This window comes from Elephantulus edwardii, unplaced genomic scaffold (assembly GCF_000299155.1).
Source record: "Elephantulus edwardii isolate Elephantulus edwardi_28Jun2011 unplaced genomic scaffold, EleEdw1.0 scaffold00040, whole genome shotgun sequence".
Classification (NCBI taxonomy): domain Eukaryota; kingdom Metazoa; phylum Chordata; class Mammalia; order Macroscelidea; family Macroscelididae; genus Elephantulus; species Elephantulus edwardii.
In genome coordinates, this window is record NW_006399790.1 from 1,550,087 (window position 1) to 1,572,611 (window position 22,525).

Genomic DNA, 22,525 nt, shown 5'->3' on the forward strand with positions numbered 1-22,525 from the left:
ATTATCAGAAAGGGCTGTTGATTAGAAAGCTATAAGAAATAGTGGTTTGCAGTAGACAAATTAGAAGTGATTTCCTAAGGGGGGGGGCTGTAGTTGCTGAGGGGTTAGAAGTAACCAAGCTCAGGAAGAACCAGTTATATTTGCCAAAGACATAGAAGAACTAAAGTTAGAATTCTATTACTGCACAATATTGCTACAGTAGATGGTTCCAGTACACCAACAGTGGATGTTTAAGATGAAATTAGATTCAAGTCATGTAATTACAAAACAAGGTAAGTGTATGATTTAGGATTTCCATCAGAAGTGGCTTTTTGCTTGAAGAGGGAGAATTTGACAATCTGAAAACGGACCTGATAACCACTTTGTATGTATAAGGCATTTATTAGCAGATTTTCCAAAAGAGCCCTGGTGGCACACTGGGTAAGCACTTGTCTGCTAACCAAGAGACTGGTAGTTTGAACCCAGCATAAGAGAAATGATTCAGACATTTGAATAACTTGTCAATCAGCTTGCTCCTATGAAGAGTGAAAACAACCCATTGCTGTCAAGTTGATCCTTGCTCATAGAGACCCCGTGGGACAGAGTAGAATTAATTGGTCCATAGCCTTTCCAAGGCTGTAATTCTATGGAAGCAAACTTTCTCCCACAGAGCAGCTGCTGGTGGATTTAAACTGCTGACTTTAGTGCTGCTAACCAAGTGCTTAATTAGCATGACTGGGACACCGTCCCATAAAGATTACAGGTTCCAGAACCCTATGAGACAGTTCTGTATCACTTGGAATTGGAATTGAGTCAAAGGCAGCCAACTCCTAAAAATACACAGTTGAGTGTATTTTTCAGATACATATAAGTGTCTTTTTTATTGTGGTTTTTGCATGGAAGTTTTATCAAATTTTTTTTTCAAATAAACGTTATAATATGCTTGTTAAGTGGTTACTTTATGTCAGTAATAAATTTTTGTGTTACTTTGGCACATTGGCACTTCCAAACTGTTTTTGCTCTCAGAACTTCTTGACTTGTTCTTGAAATCCCTCACTCCTAGCAAAGTTTACCTAATTTTTTACTTAACTGTAAAGGCTAGGTGGCCATCTGATGGATCCAGATGTTTCCCTCTGTCTTACTTCATGCTTTTCCTTTATCTCCACCTAGAATTGCCCTCCTTCCAAGCCTGGTTGCTCTTCCTGTCCTCCTCACCCCAACGTGCTTCCTTTGGGACCCAGCAGGCAGTGATCCCGTCTCTCGCATGGTTACTTTCTGGCTCTACCGCGGGAAGTTTGCTCATCTTTCCATTTCTTTACCTCTTCTCTTTTTCTCTACCAACACATTTTTTCTTTTTGTTCCACCTATTCCTGAGTCTAATATTTCCAAAAGTGGGAAACGATTTCATAGCATGTTAATGGATGTGTCACCTAACCGTTTTCTGTGATTCAGAAACTGAGTGCCTCTGTCTTCCGTGATTCTTTTCCTTGATTAAAGGTCTGATTTCCTTCTAGGTCAACTTTCTGCCTCTTTTTCTTTGATCTCCTCCCCTTGTTTCACTGTCCTTTATCGTATCCACCTTCCCTTCTGATTTTTCATCTCATACTTCAGTTGCTTACTAACCCTGTCCACAAGGTGCCTTCCTGCACCCCACGCTCACTCTGGCTGCAGCCACACTTCCTGCACATGCATGACCAACAGCAGTGCTAAAAACTCTTTTTGACCCAGAGCCCTAGCTTCTTGCTCCTTTTTTGTTAATATTGTTTTCTGTTGAGTTGGAATCGATCCATAACTGATACTCCAGCCACTTCTCAGAGGCAGTTAATCATGGGAGGAGGCTGCCATCTTCTGCAGAGCAGCTGGTGGATGCAAACCACATGACTTTGGGTTGGCAGCACAACCCTTTACCACAAAACCAATAGAGCTACTTGTTTTTCAATTTAGCATTTGATCTTATATAGGTAATTTTTAAAAAAATGATAATTCACAGCATAAAATGAACCATTTTAAAGTCAGTAATTCCATGAGTTTAGTATGGTCACAGTGTTGTATAACCATTTCTGTTTGTTTTCAAAACATTTCCAGCATCCCAAAATGAAATCTCATATCCCTTAAAGCAGTGACTCTCCACTCCCCTCTTTATTCTACTGGTTTTTGGTTGTTTGTTTTGCTGTTTTGGTTGGTTTTTTTGTGTGTGTATGTGTACGTCAAGTCGGATCCAACTGGTACAGGGAGAGATTGCCCCTCCTTCTCCAGCAGAGCATCAGGTGGATTCGAACCACGTGCCTCTGAGATTGCAGTGCAGCTTCTAACCACTAGGCCACCATAGCTCCCTTACTGTTTATATTTTTGTCTTTTTTCCCCCCCTTAAATTGTGGATGTAGAGACAGATTCTCATTTTGCTTTGTCCTTAGGCGGTTCATGATGGCACATGGTTATTATCCCCTAAAAAGAGTTATCTCAATTATTGGGTGCAGAAAATTTTGTATAATTGAGTAGTTTTTCCAGTTGAGTTCAAGCATTCAGTCAGTATGTTCTTTGGTCAAAGGTGTAAATAGTAAGGGCACCAGATCAAGCCAGAGGACCTCTAGTCATCATAAATTCCAGTCCCCCATCCCAGCATATGTACCTCAGTTTATTGGAATATGGCCAGTTCATTCTCCTTCCTGTCAAACTCTTTCCAAGCAACATTTTGTGAAATCCAGGCATCTTGATTTCTACTCAGGAAAAGGTAAACTATAAAGAATCATGACTGTGAAGTTCACAGCCATTAGGCTTTTTAAAAAACAGATAAAGTTTTTAAAATTATGGAATATTTAAAAATTGTTGTAAAACAAGTATCAACTAAAACCAGGTTGTAATATTACATATTTGCTTCCTGGTTTGTTTTTGTTTTTGTTTTTTCTGTTTAAGTAAAACCCACAGATCCAGTTCTAGAGTATCCCCCCAACACATCCCATTCTGGGCTTTTCTTCAGCGGAAGTAACTGCTGTCCTCATATGTACACAGAACAGTGTCAAGTATTGCTTTGTATAAAATGGTAAATTGTCATTGTAAACAGACACACACCTACTGTGGTTTTTTTTTATGTATCCATGTTACATGTGGCTCTAGTTTAGTGATTCTCATACTGTGGTCCTTCCTTAGGATTCTTTCAGGGCCTCCATGATATCAAAGCTATTTTTATAATCATAATTTGCTTTTTTCACTCTTAGTCCTCTGTACTGTGTACAAGTATACTGTACAGTGGTGCTTTCTAGAGGCTACATGACACGTGATATAATAGATTGAATGCAGAAGCAGTTAATGGGAATCCAGCTGTCCTCTATTAAGCCAGACATTAAAGAAATTTGCAGAAATGTAAAATAGTGCCACTCTATTCACTAAGCTTTTATTGTCTTAAGAATAATTATTTTTCATAAATGTCAGTTATGTTTACACATAGTGAGTTTCTATTTTGTACACAGCCGGGTTTTTTAAATGTCTCAATTTTAATCTTTAAATATCTATAGATACAACCCATATAAATAAAAGCTTTTTGGAGTTCACAATTTTTTTTTGGCGTTCACAATACACCTGGCACGAAGCTTGAAAATCTAGATTATTTATTTTGCTTGTATTTTATATAAATATTGTGTGGGTTTGTTTACCCATTCCTAAGGATATGGTTGTCTGCAGATTTCTGCAATTTAAAACAATGCTGCTGTGAACATCTTTGTACATGGTTCTTTTCTCTTGGGATTATAATGGAAATAGAGTTGTTATGAAGAGTCTGTGCATTGTCAGGGTTGCTGGTAATTGCCAAACTGTCAAATTGTGTTTCAGTTTTCAACATCATTGCCAAAAAATTCAACTTTATGCTTGTTTCCCCCAATCTGTTAGGTATAAATTTATCTCATTGCTCTTGTAATTTTGTATTTCTTAGATTACTAGTGAGGTTGATCCTTTTTCTCTGGCCATTTGAGTTTTCTGAGAACAGCAATCCTTGTTCCATTTTCCTATAAGTTTGTTGTCTTTTACTGATATGTGAATTTTCTTTTTATATTCTGGGTACTAAAGATTTGCTGATTATGTACGTGGAGGATATTTTTTCTAGTCTGTGCCTTGTAAAAGATATTTGTTTACTTGTTCATATTTTAAATAGGATGTCTTACTTTGAAGATACCCAGTTTTCTGTTTTTGGTGTGGTTTTCTGTGTTGGTTCCCCCGCCCCCATTTACATCTTGTGGTGTTCTATAGTCATGAGGATACTCATGTTTTTATATAAATTTTAATGTTTACTTTTTCATATTCAGGTAATTTGTTGTGTGTTATTTGTTTTATATTTTGCACATGGATTTATCAAATGACTCAGCCTTTCTCTCCACTAATTTATAATGCAACTCCTATCATAGCCCCACATAGACACATTTCTCATTTCCACTTTCTTTCTCATTTCACTGGTTGGTTTGCTTATCGCTATATCTATACTATCCTGCTTTAATTGTGATAGCTTTATAATGAAATATTTTTTAAAGAGTATTTATTTTGTTGTTGTTAAGGATGTACACAACATTCATATACACCAATTCAACAATTTCTGCATTTACAAATCTGTGACATTGATTACGTTCTTTCAGTTGTGTAACTATTTTTACCCTCCTTAAGTTGTTTTCCTTCTGTTAACATAGACTCACCGTACCCTACGGGAACTCTCAGGTAGCTCTCGTGGCTAGTGGAGGGAGAAAGATGGGCAACTCCCTCTGCCCTTGTGATTTACTGCCTCTGAAAACCCCTAGGTGAGGGTTTGTCACCTTTGAGTACTTCATGTACTCAAGAGCAACACTGTCCCCTAAAAGTCTTGCCTAATAAGTTCCTGTTGTCACTTTGATCCCAGGTAGATAGTTCTTAAAAGAGCATAATGCTCAAGGCAGGCATTTTTTACTAGGTAAATGATTTGATTTTAAGATACCTGAATGTTTTTGGTTTAAAGATTATCTCAGGGCAATAGTTTCACGGGTTCATTTAAGCAAGCCATGAAGGCTCCAAAAAGTCCATGAGATTTTGAATTTTTTTTTTTCTGATTTTCCCTCCTTGGGATTTTGCTGTGCAATCTTTGATCCAAAATGTTGAGTAATGGTAACTTAGTCGTCATCTATTTCTTGTGGTCTTATGGTAAAAGAGGCAGTTATTCATGGAGGTGCTTAGCTACACATTCCATATGCTCTTCCTACTCCTGCCTGACTCTCTTTTCTCCCCTCATTTGTTCCAGATGTATAGAAGCTATTTGTTGTGCTGTAAATGACCACTTGCAAAACAACTGGCACTACACAGTGAACTAGGAGGTAGAACAGAAGGACTAAACACATTGTTAGATCACTGGACTGGGATATCTCGTGAAATCATGACCCTAAATATCCAAATCAAGGAACCAAATTTCATGTGATGTTTGGTTCTATATAAGCAGCCTTAACAAATACTTGGGGGGAGTATTGTTGTTGTAAACATATCACATTTGACACTTCAGATTTTTTCAGGTGTATCAGGTTTATTGATAACAAATATAATTAGTGGTTGTGCAACTCTACCCTTTATCAATATGAGTTTTCATGATAATTAACCTCTCTAATTTTCCCCCTCTCTTCTTCTCCTGGTAGCCACTAATAAACTTTGTTCTTGATACGTTTGCCATTTCTTGTTTGTTTTATATGAATGAGATCATCTAGTATTTGACCTTTTTGTGATGGATTCAGTCCACTTAGCATAATGTGTTCAAGCTCTCTTTTCCATACTGTAGCATGCATCAAGTTTTCATTTCTCTTACTGACTGAGGAGTATTCCACTGTGTACATGGAGCATATTATGTTTATCCATTAATCTGGTGATGGACATGTAGTTGGTTTTCTTTTGTGGAGGCTGTTGTGAATAGTTTGATTCTGGGCATTCTATACTGCTTTCATAATTCTCTTGCACAAATTTTATTTGATTTATTGCTAAATCTTGTGTTTAGTTGTCATGAATAAGATTCTCTTTTAGTTGTAATTTTTGTTTAGTTATTGCTTATGATTTAGGATCATTATTGAGTTAGGTGTATTGATTATGTAACCTTGTTGAACTTTCACATCACTATATTTCTTGGATTTCAGAATGCAGTTCTCACCCCCTACATTTTAACAGCTCAAAAAAAAGACTGTGTTCTCAACTCATGGTGATTTATAATCACTTTTGTCCAGAAGTAGAAATTATAATTATCAGTGCCTGCACCTGGACAACCTTGGGCTGTTCATTTTGGCATAATTGTAATAAATTATGTGCATTGTTGGTACAACACATTTTGTTATTATATGTCAAGCAATAGAACTGAAGGCAGAAGAAATTGCAAAGTGAGTGTCTGTGACTTGAAAGAAAATCCCATAGATAATAATGGAGCAGTTTAAGAAATGCTGCATCATCATCACTTCTTTTGGCAAAGGGCAATCTTGTAGGAAAGAGGTGACCATTAAACAGCTTTGAGTAGAAAAGTGATTGTATGTGAAGTCATAGGAATTCTACTCTGATTTCAGTTCTGTTTTTCTTTCTATGGTACACATATACGGTAGAAATCTGCCTAAGTAAGTTTGTTTTTTGTTTTTGTTTTTGCCTAAATAAGTTTTAAAAAATTGTTTTAATACATGTAAAATGAGAAATTCTAAGTAACCAAGTATGGTATCCCTTTAATTAGTAGGTTGGTTTTTTTTCCCCTTAGTGGCGTATAAAATAATGGTGCTTCTTAGATTTAGTGAAATGTGGGAGTTTTATCATGAGTAGGAGTTGATTTTTCTAATGCTTTTACTTTATCTATTGATGTGATGAATCACATTAGATTTTAAACTGTTTTTATATTCTCTGGATATTTGCATCCTTTTGTTAATTACTGCCTTGTAATTTTCCTGTTTCATGTAGTTCTTGTTTGAATAATAAGGTTATGTTAACTTCCGAAGATGAATTGGGGAGTTTTGCCTCTTTTTTTTTCCTTTTTTTTTTAAGTTGATTGTGTTAAGTAGAGATGACTTGTTTCTCGAAAGTTAGAATTCATCTGTGAAACTGTACATGGTGTCTTTTTGTGAGTAGATTTTTATATTTTGATTAATAATTTCTTTTATGATAATAAGTCTCTTTGGCTTTGAGTTTTTTTGTTGGTACTTCTGCAAAATGAATGATTTTCTAGAGAAGTAATTTTCAAATATATTTGTGTAAAAGAAAAGTTTCCTTTGTTATAAAACCTCTGATTTCAGTAATTTGGTCTTTTTTTCTGATCAATATTGCCAGCAGCTTGCCTAATTTAACAGTATTTTCAAATAATTCATTGTTCTGAATTTGCCTGTAAGCTCTAACTGAATGCTATAATTTTGTATGAATTTTATTTTTGTTATGATTGTTGTTATGGTTTTAGTTCCAAGTATGTTATTTCCATAATTACTTTTCTTGTTGCCCACTGAATTAGTTAAAAGTTTGCTTTTAAATTTATGAGATTATTTTGGTTATGTTTGTGACATTTCTAATTATATTGTGTTATAGTTGAAGAACATTGTATATTGTTTTTTGTACAGGTTTCCTCCATTCTTCAAGTTGAACATTCTTAGGAAAACTTTCCTAAGCCAAAATAGAACAATGTGAAGAAGCAATTGCCATTACTTTATATGAGAAAATAACCTACGAAATTGTACCATATAACACATAAAGCCGAAAATAATACTAGTGTTCACCGACAGTTTGAAGGTATGGTGACTTGGTGATGAGCTGCTGATTTAGTTCCTGGGGAAAGAGCTTGACTATATACCTCTATGAGGATTTCATGCTTCCTCTGTGACAGCTCACTGCAAAACAAATGCTGACCCCTACTTTTTCGTTTTGTCTTTTTTTGGTTAAAGCAAAAATATTTTTAGAATTTCTTTCTAAAACATATGATGTAGGTCTTTTGTAAAAGCCATGTGGTGTAAAATGAACTTTGAAAAAGAGAATTCTTGTATTTGCTTTTGTAAGAGGCCATTTTCTAGAAATCTTTCACATATGGTTTGCTACATCGTATGTAGGTATATTAGATTATTCTTGTTAGCTTTTTGTTCGATTCTTTTATATTGCAAATTTTTTCATCTATGTCACTTTGTAGTAATTTTAGAAATTTTTCTTGTTTATGTACCCTCACACAAATGCACATGTATAAATAGTGTTCTTGGGTGTTAAATTCAGGATTACTTTACTTGCAGATTTCTCCCCCTTTTTATCATTAAGAAATCATATAATTTATTTCTAATAGTATTTACCATAAAATTTTATCCTTTTTTCTGATACTTACAGTCTTTTTGTTGACAATTGCCTGGTTCATCTTTTTCTGTCATTTTTACTTTTCTGTGTTGCGTCTTAGGTTTATTTCTTGAAAAGACCCTATCTTTTTAAAAAAGATTCTATTTAAAGAATAAATAAAAATATCTACTGAAAGACTATAATTCAACAGCTCTTTATCACTTTTATAGAAAGCCTTTCTGGATTTATTGCCTGTATTCTATTTTGTCTTAATGTTTGCCATGAATTTTATTTGCTTCCCTTTTCCTGCCTCTGTTGTGCCGAATTGTTCTCTCCCTATCTTAAAAACAGTTTAATTGTTCTGTTTCTTTTCTTTAAAGGAGTATACTTATATTTAAACATGCTTACTTCAGTTGATGTAGTGAAAGAGAATCAGTATTTCTACTTTGTTTTTAAGCTCTCATTTGTGGGCAGGGAAAAAATGACATTTTCTATGCCAGGTAATAAACAGATGGGCAGAAAGAGGACAATGAGGAAAAAAATGGTGGCTAAAACATTACTTAGGATAAAGGGAATGAAAATGAAATAAAAGTTTAAAATGTTAGAGGGAAACATGATAAATAGAAGTTAGAAGAAACATTGATGTGTTTGTTTTGGCAGCACATATCCTAAAATTGGAACGATACTGAGAAGATTAGGATGGCCCCCGTGTAAGGATGACACACAAATTAATGAAGCGGTCCATATTTTCAGTTCTTGGGCAATAAAGATGGTTGTTATGGCACACAAAACCCCACAAAACAAAACATTGAGATCTTGAGATAAATGGCCAGTGTAGAACACAGAAAAACTGACAGACCTAACAGGAAAAATGTATATAAATCCAAAGTAATATTTGGAAATTTTAAGACACCCCTTTTGAGTAACTGATATAGTAAGGAAACGAAAAAATTAGGATAGTGGAAATTAAAATGAGCTTAAATAACTTGACCCATTTGTCATTATAGAACATTACACTGAACAGCTGTATATCGTTTTTTTCTCAAGTTAACTTGGAGCTTTTACAAAAATAGACTATATGCTGGGCTGTAAAGCAAGTTTTAAAACAATGTTTTCAAGGAACATCTCTGACCACACTGGAATTTACTTATAAGAAACCAAAAGAATTAGAAAACTCCAAATTGCTACATATTTAATTATATCTTAAGTAATGTATGGAGCAACGGTGAAATAAAAAATAGGAATTTGAAAATATTTGGAAGTGATAATGAAAATATACCACAATGTGTGGGATGTAGCTGAAGCAGTTATTGGGAACATAATTAGACTGAAAAATCATAAGTATCCTCCCATCTTACTACATTAGCAAAAAAACATAAGAATTTAAGCCCAAAGAAATATAAAAATATGAAAAAGATTAAAAAATCAATAAAATATGACTTTTAGGAAAAGTCCATGAGGACCAACATTGATTTCTTTTAAAAGACTGATGAAGAAAATAGAGAGATGGTGCAAATTACCAGCCTCGGGAGTTAAACATTCAGACATTGAGAACATAATGAGATATTATGAACAGTGTTGTGCCAATATGCTTGACAACATAGATGAAATAGAGAAGTTCCTAAACAAAGACAACTTGCCAAAACAAGAAGAATTGAAAAAAAAGAAGGAAAAATTAGTTCCATATGTTTTAAAGAACTTGAATCCATAATTAGAAACTTTCCGAGAAAGAAAATTCCAGGCCCAAATGGCTTCATAGATGAATTCTTTCAAACATTTAAGGAAAAATTAACACAAATTTTATGCTAACTCCACTAGAGAATAGGAAAAGAGAGATCACTTACCAACTTCTTTCATGGTACTAATATAATTAATATTCCAAATAAAATAATTTAACAGGAAAGAACTTTTATAAAATATGGTTGGGAAAATTCTGGACAGATAAGTACTAAGCTAACATATATCTAAAAAGACAGTTTCACAACCAAATTAAATTTATTGCAAGAATAAATCCAGGTTGATTTAACATTTAAAAAGCAATATAATTCACCATGTTAGTGGAACAAAGATAAAAATTATATAATCATATTAGTAAATACAGAAATATCATTTGATAAAATTTACTCCTATTCACTATGTAAAAAGAAACCTCTCAGGGACCTACGTATAAAATGAAAAATTGTTTTAAACCAATAAAGAGTACTGATAACAAATCATAAATAAGAGTGATTTCCCAGGAGCTTTTCTTCTAACAGTAACAATACGCAGCTTTCCTATTATAATTTCTCTTCAGTATGCTGTAGAGGCCCTCACAGACTCACTCATCCATTGAGTTTTCTCACCATCTTTGGAAACTCACCAACTTTGAAACCATCCAGTGTGTTTTCAAAAGCTGTGTATTACTACTTGGGAGAAGATGGGCTCTTTCTCCTATGGAGCAGCTTGTGGATTTGAACCATTCGCCTTTGAATTGGCAGCCTAATTTTTCTGTTCATTATGCTACCAGAACTCTATGTAGAAAATCCAAAATAAGCTACTGTATATTCTGTTAGAATAAATGAATTTAATGTGGCTGCAGAATTGAAAAATTATTTTCACTTTTCTATATTAGCAACAAACAATTTGAAAATGCAGTTTAAGAACTATTAAAAGTTAAAATGTCACAAGACATCGGATACCTTGGAATAAATCTAACAAGGCATGCATAAGACTTCAAAATAAAACATTACTAAGGGAGATGAAAGAAGATCTACATTAATACAAACAAAATACACATGGATTGGAAATGTCAGTATTTTAAAGATGTGAGTTCTTAAACTGATATATATTCATTGCCATTCCAATAAAAATCACCACTAGGGTTGTTTTGTTTTTTAATTAAATATGGAAATGCAAAGAGCCAGGAATAGCAAAACCAGTCTTGGGGGAAAAAATTAGAAGACTGATACTACCATAAATCAAAACTAAACTGATCAAAATAGTGGACAAAAAATAAGATGACCAGTGGAACAGACTAGTTTCATAGTTGATCTACAGGAAAGGTATATTGAAATTTTGGTTGAGTGTAGAGATTAAGAAAGAATTGACACATATTCTATCATAAGTATTCAACCTAGTCAAGATCAAGGTTGTAGAGGTTAAATAGTGAATTGGCACATCTTCTGACATGTTTAGTATCTAACATGTTAAAGTTCAACATTGTTTTATCTACTTATTTGCCCTTCCCCCCCTTCAAATTTACTTAATAGAGTTTTTAATCTTATTAAGGGGACTTTTCCATTTTTAATTTTTAGATCATTTTTGTCTTCGTGCATATTAATTTTATGCTGGCACACTATGATTTCATACTAATAATAGTTTTTCTCTTGGTTCTCTTAGGTTTCCTATATGTAAATTAATCTTTTTTCTTTGAAATAATAGTTATAGAAGTTTGCATTTTATTATTTCACCTAATTATATTGGTTAGCAGTTCTGTACAGTTTTTCTCTCTTTTATAACATTTTGTTGTTGTTGTTGAGAATCTACATAGAAGAACATACCTGAATTCAGTAATTTTTGCATGTTTAATTATATTGATAACTTTTTTCGCATTTCAGCTACTCCTCTTCTGAGTTAGTTGTTCCTACACATGCTGTAAATTTAATATCCTCTAGGTTTTCTCTTTTTTTCTAGTTGCTTTTTTCAGTTTGACCCCATCTAAATAGATCTTGAAAAGAGCATAATGCTCAAGACAGACAATCTTTATTAGTTATATGAAACATACTTTGAGCTTGTTGGTCAGAGGGACCAATCCCTGGAGGAGAACATCATGATGGGAAAAATAGCGGGTCAGCAAAAGACAGGAAGACATTCACAGAGGTGGGTTGACAGTTACTGCACCAGCGGGCTTATGCATAGTAGATGTGCCATTTTCAAAGTTTCCTTCTGTGTGTTGTGGATTGCTCTGAGGTGGAGCTAACTCAGAAGTACCAAGCAACAATTACAACAACATAGGTTGGTTTTAAGAAAGCGTCAAGAGATATTATTGGCTTAAGTTTTAAATCATCTTTAGGGCTTTTTATAGCCTCTGTGACTACAGAAAGTAAAAATTCTATAATTTGAAAATATGTTATGCATTTTCTCCATTGGCTTTATTTCCCCTCCAGTTTATAGGGTTACTATGAGTTGTAGTTGACTCTACATCTTACAAGAAGGTTTTGTGGTTTGTTTGTTTTGTTGTTTTTTTTTTTAAAGATCGATGTCTTGATTGTGTTGAATAGCTGCCAAAAGAACAAATAAATTTGTCTTGAGGAAGTGCAGCCAGAAGCGAGGGCCCAGTCCCTGGAAAAAGACATCATAGTGGGAAAGGTGGAGGGTTAGCAAAAGAGAGGAAGACCCTCAACTAGATGGATTTGATATAGTGGCTACAACAGTGGGCTTGAGCGTGACACAGATTGTGTAGGATAGAGCAAAGTTTAGATCTGTCCTTAATTGTGGGGTATGTGTTCCACAGCACCTGGAAGTGCACCTCCAGGCCACGGTGGCGCCCTAGCACTTGAGGGGAGGGAGCAGAGAGACGGGTGTCTTAAAAGTCCCGGCCACCATACTAGGCCACCATACTAGTCCCGGCCGCTGGCTCCTCACCTCAGCTTTGGGAGGTCGTCACAGCAAGGTGTGTGTGAGAAAATATACTAAACAAAACCCAATTTCATCCCAGTTTTTAGACATGATCAGTGATACAGGTTATATTCTTAATAATTTTGTTCTAGATGTTTCATTTCCATTTGTTTAATCTCCCTGCTCCGACGCTTTCTCAGGTATGATTTTAAATTGCTGTTGATCCTTTGCTGTTTTTCAATTCACAATTTTAAGAACATCTCAGAGCAATAATCTCAGGGACTTTTAGCCTCATTTGGTCTAGTTAACAAATACTTTTTAAAAGAACTTGATTTTTAGGGCCCACATATTTCTCCCTTACCTGGATGCGTCTGTTGGGTCCTGATGCAGAACGTTTAGTAGTGATAGCCATGTAACCATGTAGTTCTGTTCTCCAGGTAGAGGGCACAGTGGTCCATAGAGATCAAGTAGTCCTATGATTCTCTTCATGTTCTCTCATTACAGATAAATTCCTTGTTGTTGTTATGTGCTGTTGAGTCATTTGTGACTCATAGCGACCCTATGTACAACAGCCCTAAACCCTGCTCTATCCTGCGCCAAGCCAACCGCACCGCCTCTGACACACCTATCCCGATTACCCCAGTCACCGAATCAATCCACCTCATAGAGGGTCTTCCCCTCCTGCGCCGTCCCTCCACCCTCCCAAGCATGATGTCCCTCTCCAAGGACCTCTCCCTCCTCACAACATGTCCAAAGTATGTCAGACGAAGCCCCAGAATCCTTGCCTCCAAGGAGTAGCTTGGTTTAACCCTCTCTAGGATGAATCTGTTTGTTTTCTTGGCAGTCCATGGTACATTCAATAATCCTCTCCAGCACCACAGCTCAAAGGCATCCACTCTCCTTCTGTCCTCCCTAGTCATTGTCCAACTCTCTGATGCATAACAAGCGATTGCAAAGACCATGGCCTGTATCAGACGCACCTTAGGCTCCAGAGAGACACCATTGCTATACAATGTTAAACATTAATAGGATTAATGTGAACACTTGTCTTAGACATTGGCTTTAGGTGAAATGATTCTTGTGTTTTACTTTTTATTTAATGCATGTCTTCTTTTCTATAAAGTTATACTAAAATAATTCTCCCATCCCAACCTCATGTACCAGAATAGACAGCTTTGAGAACTGTATATGTTTGTGTATTTTTTTAAACAATAGATTTATTGAGGAAAAAGTGGTTTTAAAATTCACTCTTTAGAAATACAGTGGTTTTTAGTAGATTTATAGTTGTGCAATCCTTACCACTATCTAATTTTAGTAAATTTTTATCACCCCCAAAAGACACCCTGTATCCATTAACAGTAACTTCCTTTTCTCTCTTCTCTTTAGCCCCAGTGACCACTAATCTATTTTATGCCTGTATGTTGTTGTATGCCGTCCAGTTGAATTTGACTCATAGCTGACCTTCTATCAGGCTTTCAGAAGCACTTAGATTTGAACCACACATCTTTGAGATTGCAGCACAGCTTCTTACCACTTGGCCACTAGAACTCCCTTTCGGCCTCTATAGATTTGTTCATCCTGGTCATTTGATAGACATGGACTCATGTATTGTTCCTTTCGTAGGTAATGTCTTTCACTTTGCATACTGTTTTCAAGGCTCTTCCATGTTGTAGCATGGCTGGCACTTGATTACTTTTGTCATTTACCTTTTTAATCAGTGAGCGTCCATAGAAATAGAGACCATTTTCCTATGCATTTAAAATTCTTCTTTAAATATCTGTGTTTTTCTTTTTTCAAATTATGTGTCTTCTCCCTTTAGCTCCTATTGTTTTAGATTATTATTTAGTGATATTTTATTGTCTTCCACAGCTCCTTAAAAAAAGAACCTAGTTTAGTTTCTTCTTCGCCTTTTTTTTAAAAAAAAAAATAAAAAGTAAATAAGCTGGTTTTCTCCCAAGCTCCAGAGAATCATCATGAACTAGATGTTTGCTGATACTCAACCTGGGCTGGGGCTTATTGCTGATCTTGAGAGACGCGAGTGCACTGAAACCAGCCCCTACATTAGCTAGCCTATTCATTCTTTCTCTTCCTTTTCTTTTTTTAATGACTCAAGGGTTATACATGTGAAATATACTTCTACAGTAATTAGCAAAAGATAAATGTCTGGGGTGATAAAAGAAAGATTTTAAAAATAAAGATATTGATCAGTGATACATAATTCTATAAAACAATGTATATGAATGATTGGTTGTATAAAACACAACATACATGAATAAAACACAAAGTATGTGAATGAGTATATGAAAATCATTGTAAAAATAAGATAAATGTAAAAATGTGCCCAAGTTTGGTAACTGTCCATTTAGAAGTTGCATCCTAGGTTTTTTAAAAGTATTCTTGCCAGTGTTTAAGATGTACAGAGAATGGTGTTGACTCTAACACTAGGATTATAGAACCTCACAGTTCCAGAGTAAGGTATTTTGGAAAATTAATATATTTTAGCCTTAGAGGAAGTGTAACTATGGCAAAGATGGTGAAACGTCATCTCACATACTTTGGACATTAGGGACCAGTCTTTAGAAAAAGGTAAAGGTGTAGGAAAGATAGACAGGGTCAATGAAAGAGAGGAAGACCCTTAATGAGATGTAGTGACACAGTGACTACAGGATAGGACAGTTTCCATAAGTGGTTCACAGGGTCACTGTGAGTTGTAGTTGATTCCTTGGCATCTAACAACAGCAACAACAATGGTAACTACTGTGTTTTCACACAAATAAAGCTTAAGGTTTTTGATACTCTGTACCCTCCTCCACATTGTTTTCACGAGTGTATTATATGAATCTTTTCACATGTTGATTACTTTAATTTTCTGTGCAGTAGGTTTAATGTTTTCATCTTCATGCCTTCTTTACCTGCTTTGCAAACCATTCTCTGTATTATAGGAATAAATCACTTTTCTACTTAGAAACTACTTTGCCGGGGTGGACACCCCCAGTCAAGGATGCTCACATGTCTGGGTACTCTGACAAGGAGAAGCGTCTCAGGTGGGCTAGATTGTTGTGCTACAGCCACATGCATTCCACCCTGCTGTCTGACTGGCCTCCCAACTGTGCGTTGCTGTTGAATCGCCTAGCCTGTGAGAGCCATGGAACCAATCCTTGCTTGGGTCAGAGAGATCCAGCTGGCCATCAGGGGGACTCTTTGGGCACTGTTTTGCCACCTGATTTCGTGTGGAGCTGGCACTGTGGTCATGGCATTGCCCACTACTAGATGCTGTGTCTGTACCTGACCCTCCCCTTGTTTCCAGCACAGCATACCTGAGTATGCACAACAGCTACATAGCAGGGCTCTCAGGCCCCACTAAGAAACTACACTCAAGAAAACCCATACTTTCAAATGCTTATTTTTCAAATACCGGGGTATTACCAAACTTGATCCATGGCTTTTGGACTGTGTCTTCTGCCTTTATTATACAAATATGATCCAGAGTAGCATTTTTTGACTATTGAGTGGAGGTGAATGAAGCTGACATTAACTTTTAGAAATGTCAAGAGACATGGCATGTTCTGCCAGATACCCCCTCCCCCCGTCAATATGGCTTTGTTCTACACCTATTATTACTTGTGTATGTGTTATTTACATGGTTGAGGTATTTATAGAGTGATAGTGGTACTGTGTGTTCATGAGGTTAAGATGAAGAGTAGTGTCGGTATTAGTCAAAGTGTTGATAATTTGGCAATACCTTAAAGAAGTCTCATAGTTTAAGAATATCTAAAATACTCTTTAAAACTATGTAGCTACAACATATAATTTTTATACCTAATCACTAGAAAATTAAGGAAAGGGCTTACTACTACTTGAATAAAAACATGAAAGAAACAATACAATTTTCCTGATGAACAAACCAAAATTGTTAGATATTAACAGAAAGATTTTCTAATACAAGGACTCATTATTTATTAAGAAGTGCTATATAAGAAAAATAATTGGGAATGGCCAGTTCAAGATGACTTAAATGTCCAGTTTGGAGGAAGATGGCAGGTGAAAGAGAGAGGATAAACTTAAGAAAGCTATTTATGATAATATCAATTCTCTCCCTCTAATGTACTAGACAGAAATTAGCCTTTTAAAACTTTCTGGTGACAATTTTATTCAACTTAATGATTCCATATACAGTATAATTTAATATTCATTTCATATTATGTCTAAATACTGTCTTAAAGTTGTTAACCTCAGGTGTTTGATGCATTCTACCCTAGTACATCAGTAAAAAAGGACGGAAAACTCCATTAGAGGAAAGCTAAGTAGGATTTTTGTTCAAACTTAGTAAAAGCCAGTAAACCTAAAAAAAAGTCACTAATTAAATAAAAATGTGTTCGTTGAGTTGTTATACTCATTCTGTTATGACTGTTATGTAGTGATTGATAAATTATTGAATACATTTAATGCCAGTATTTAATTAAAGAGGTGTTGCTATTTTACATATCTAAAAACAAGTTAGAAAGTGTATGCATTTCCCAACATCCAACTACGGTTTTAGAGACAAAGACCTTTAAAACAGTTTAGTGCTTAGTGTTGGTAACACAACACTGCAGTTTAGTTCAGAGTGTATTTTGGCAGCTCTTAATTGGAGCATGAATAGGGCTTTTGAAAAATAAGGCTTTAAGAAGACTTTCCATTTTAGGACTAAATTTTAATTGATTGTGAAAAGTTTGAACTCGGACTTTAAACAAAACTTTGAAATTACTAATTGGTTCAGAATAATCCCATGGAAAAACTAATCTGTAACAAAAATTTGACATTAAATTTTGAACACAGCATACAAAGGTTCTAAGATGGATAAGACAGGAAAGGACAGGGCTCTGACATTTACAACAGCAGGCATTTTCTTTTCCTCTCTTGACACAAGGTATGGGTAAGATTGTTTGAAAGTAGAACATTCTATTCTCTGGAATGAAGGTTGAATGAAAACTGTTAGATTAATGTTATAATTATTCACATCTCCTTGTGTTTTGAATATTTATTTGATCTGTCAAGTATTGATAGAGTAACTCCTGCCTGCTATTGATTTTTTAAAAAATTGTACAGTTAGTTTGCTTGTGTTAAAATATTTCCTTTTTTTTACTTAAACAAGCAAACATAGTGACTTCAAGTTCAACATAGCATAGAGAAAACATATATACATTTACTTCCTTCCACAATGACATTGAACAAGAGATATAGAAATAAATCCAGAGAAGCAAGAAAAGCTGGGGGATGATCTCTTCACAGACCAGAATATGATTCTGCTTGAAGAAAGCAAATGATTGATAATCATTTAACACCAAAACCCAACTGAGTCTTTTTAACCTATAGCCGCTATGGAAATTAGGAAAGTGTATAGTAAAATTGACATACTATGATATCCCCAATGAGAGAAGCTGGTAATGGAAGTCCTAAGATGACAAGCCTCTGTCATAGCTGGATAAAGCAATGGAAAGCCAAGCCAATTACCTAGGAGTAGAAATGTCTTTACAGTTCTCTAGGTGGCACAAATTGGTAAGTACTCAGCTGCTTAACTGAAAGGTTCATGGTGTAAACCTCCCCCATGGTACCTCAGAAGAAAGGCTTGGTGATTAACTTATACAAGACCATAGGCATTGAAAAATCCCAGGGTCTGTGTGTTTAAATTTGCTTGACACCAATTGGTTTATAGATGTCTCCAGTGGTTTTTGTGCTGGAATGTCAGAAATCCACACATTTGGACACAGGACCCTCCAAAGTAGAGTTGCTTTACCACTATTGTAAAGAACAGGATATTACCAGTCCACCATTAAAGGAAAACCTGTTGGGTAGCATGGTCACTTTCTCTCCAGAATTCATTGACTGCTAGGCAAATAGATTCTGACTTGAGCAGAAGAAATACACTCCAGCTATCAAAAAGTAACTTTAGTGCAGGTCTTTATTTATAGATACCCAAGAATATTCATACTTTTGAGGAAAGCCAGCAGTTTAAAACAAACACCAGAGGAAACAGTTTACTATAGGGGCTAGAATAAACTTTAAATCCTCAGAACGTTGAGAAACTTAACCATGCCCCATTCCCCTAAAAAATTGCTGAAAACGCCCCAACCAGTTTTAATTTGGAATTAAAATATTTTTAAAATAGAAATTCAGTCAGTAGGATAAAGAGCAAATCAGTGAGAAAGAGAATGCAATAAGAGTTCCTTTTTGGATTAAGTTAAACTGTGGAAGAGTTTACAACACCAGACAATAAGACTGAATAGAGATACGGAAGAAGAGGCCATATTGGTTATGCCAGGAGGAATCAAGGATTTATCCAAATGAAAATAGGGTGGTCAGGTCCTATTAGCAAGTGTAAGTAGAAATCTTGGGAATAGGAGGAATTAAAAGAAGTGAAGAAGGCTGAGTACACAGAACTTTGGGCAGGACTGTAGTAAGGGTCCAGGCGAGGCAGAGTAGTCAGCTAGGAAAGTGTGAGAACTAGGGTATCACCAAGAAAGAGAGAATTTCAAAACAATGAAAAAATGCATGTGGAACTCGTAAAGAAAGTTAGGGTTGGATGAATGGCAAGAAAAGAAAAGTTATTCGGCAGGTTGAACCTGATGAAATTGGTTTTGTGTGGGGAAGTTGGAATGGCTTTTAAGTACTTTAACAGATCACATTTATTGCCTTCTTAATAATGTAATTTCATGTAGTAGTGTTTCACTTGCTTAGAAAATACATATTTGTCACTTTAGAATTCCATTTTTAAAGGGAGAAAAAGAATCCTGTAGGCAGAGTTAATTGTAGTGGGGAGAAGCTAGCGACAGCTTCCCCAGACCATGCACACTTTGTTTCTCAAGGTTGATGAGCTTTTTGGGTTTTTTGTTTTATTGATCTTGTAATCATGCTCTTCTTTTTGAAGCCGTTTAAATACATTGCATGATACTTACGTTATTTCTTGAGATGAAACATCTCAGAGTTGACATTTGCTTATAAATGTTAATTATGGGTATTTCTTCAAGGTGTGCATATATATGTATATATGGTTTAGTATCTGAAGAGAATTAAATAAGTAATTGTAATATGGCAAACAAGTAGTATGAGAAAGATCAAGTGCTGCTGTGGGGAAATTCAGAACAAGGCAGGATTCTTTCCAGCCTTTTCTTTTTGTGTAGGGAAGGAGACTTGTAGGATAGACCAAAGTGGAGATTATGGAGTAAAAGTATTCCATGTAGAAGGAACCCTTTGCCATATGTAGAGTTAAGAGTCTTGATGGCTGTTTGGGTGGGTTTTGTTTGTTTGAACTTTATGTGTGTGCATGCGTGTTTTAGAGAAAGTGCTTAAAGGATGGTTATGAGACATATTTGATGGCAAGATAGTTTGGGGTCAGATTTTAGAAGATTGCAAGCCAACTTTATTTGGTGGGAGTTGAGAGTCATTAAACATTTTTGAAAAAAGAAATGACATTACCTAGATTATGCTTTTGAAAAATGACTCTTATTTCTGTTTGAAATTTTAATAAGAAGCATACAATTCTTATGTCATCAGCAAAATATCATAAAAAGAAAAGATTCATCTAATTAGATTGTAAAGGGTGGATTAGAAAGTGAAAAAGTAGTGATAGGAAAACCAATTAAGAGGCTTATGCAATACTTACAACATGAGTAAACCACAATCCCTGATGTCTGCTTTTTGAAATGGTACTTAAGTGGAATACCTTTTAAGTTGGGGTTTATTTCAAGTTTTCAACTTAAATGGAAAAGAGAAAAATTGTCATTGGAATGTGCTAAAGAAAACTCAAAAGCAGAAATGTAGCTGGACCTCATAATAGTCCTGGCCCAGGAGCTAACAAACTTTTGGTACATCTCCTGCCTCTTCTACTCTATTTCTCATGGTAGTCATTATTTGTAAAGTTGGTTCTCATAGTTCATTTCAAAGTTGGAAAATGGTCTTCCTTGACTCCTACATTCAGTTATTATCATTTTAGCCATCAATATAGAGACTAGTAGAAAGAGAAAATAGTGACTTTTCCTCCCCTCTCAATTGTCATTTTGGAAAAAATTGACATGGCACCTTAGGTTCTTAACAATTTCTGCACATATTATCCAGTGACATCTGTTATACTGTCACAGTGTAGGTGAACATTCAGTACTTTATGAACCACTCTATCTTTTGGCTGATAGGGGACACCTCCAGGAGAGCTTTGAGTTCCAAGATAAAGGGTATCCCAGAGTGATAATTTTGAGACTTCCTCTAATCTCTATTGGTCCAGTAAAGTCTAGACTTTGTTTTTAATAATTTTTTTTAATTGTGATTGTGATGAAAGTTTACAGAAAAGTTAGATTTTCATTCCTTCTTTGTTGCACATTTTATCCTCTCTCCCTCTCTTCCCCCTCACACAGTTAACTTTTTTTTAATATTCATTCATTCTTGCACAGTTGCTTCCCTTCCCCTTCCTCCCCCCAATCCTCTTTGCAATGTATTTCTTATTCTGGGCTGTTGTCATACATAAACACTTTTCCTCTTCATCTATTCCAGTGTAGTGATCATCATTTATCCCTTTTCTTAGTTTCCTCCCAACCCCCATGTTAGTTCTGTTTTATAACAGTGGTCTAATGCAATATTTTTCCTTTTGTGACTGAGATATTTCACTCAGCATAATTGTACTTTTAAAAGAATTTTAGTCTTATTCTTTATTTTTTAATTTTAATTTTTTTCTCATTCTTCTGGGACCATGTGTGTTTCTGGTCAGAATCGTCAGTAGTGATAGCCAGTTGCCATGTACTTTTTGTGGTTTCTAGGTAAGTGAGGCCAGGTACCATCTAGTTTTTCTGGTCTCAAGGTAATAAGGCTGTGGTTCATGTAGACTATTAGTCCTGTAGCCTTGGTTTTTCTTTGAGTCTTTGATTTCCTTCTTTTCTTTCTTGCTCCAGATGGGTAGGGAGTAATAGTTGTATATTAGGTAGCTATTCAAAAGCTTTTAAGTCCCCAGACACTACTCACCATTATCTTTATGACCTATTTTATGCCACTTGACCGAGTTGTCCCTTGAGAGACTCTTGCTCATGATTTCATATTCTCAGGGATTGGACTTTGATTTTATTGTTCTCACAAATGAACTTTTACTACTTTACAGCCAGCAGCAATCAACTATGGCCAAGAGAGTATAACTATACTGTGAGAGGTTTTTCTTCTAGATAAGATAATTTAGATTGTAACTTAGATGTTATTGTTAGATAATTATGCTCTTTAAATTTGTATCATTGTTTAATTTCTTGACTAGAGTATAGCACATTACATTAAATTAATCATATTCTAGTTAAAAGAAATAATTAAAAATATTTGATAATTTTTCCCTAATAAGCTCCAGAATGTTTTTATGTTGAAATTTAACGGAGTATATGGACTGAGAGCGGGTAAGAGTACGTAGGTACTGAAAACGTTCAGTATCTTAGTTTGGGTAGTGATTACACAAGTTTATGCATCTACCAAGGTTCATCAAGATGTGTGTATTTCATGTAGCAATACCTTCATCTAGGAATAAGTCAAGGCAAGGTTGACTTGTTAGATTTATCTGCCTTCTTTTGTTGTGTATTGGTGATGTTAGTTGCCAAAGGGCTCTCCATTGACTCAACCAGTGCACGATAGAGTTGTACCAACTTCATGGTAGGTAATGGATGGGTCTGTGATGATCCCTAGGACT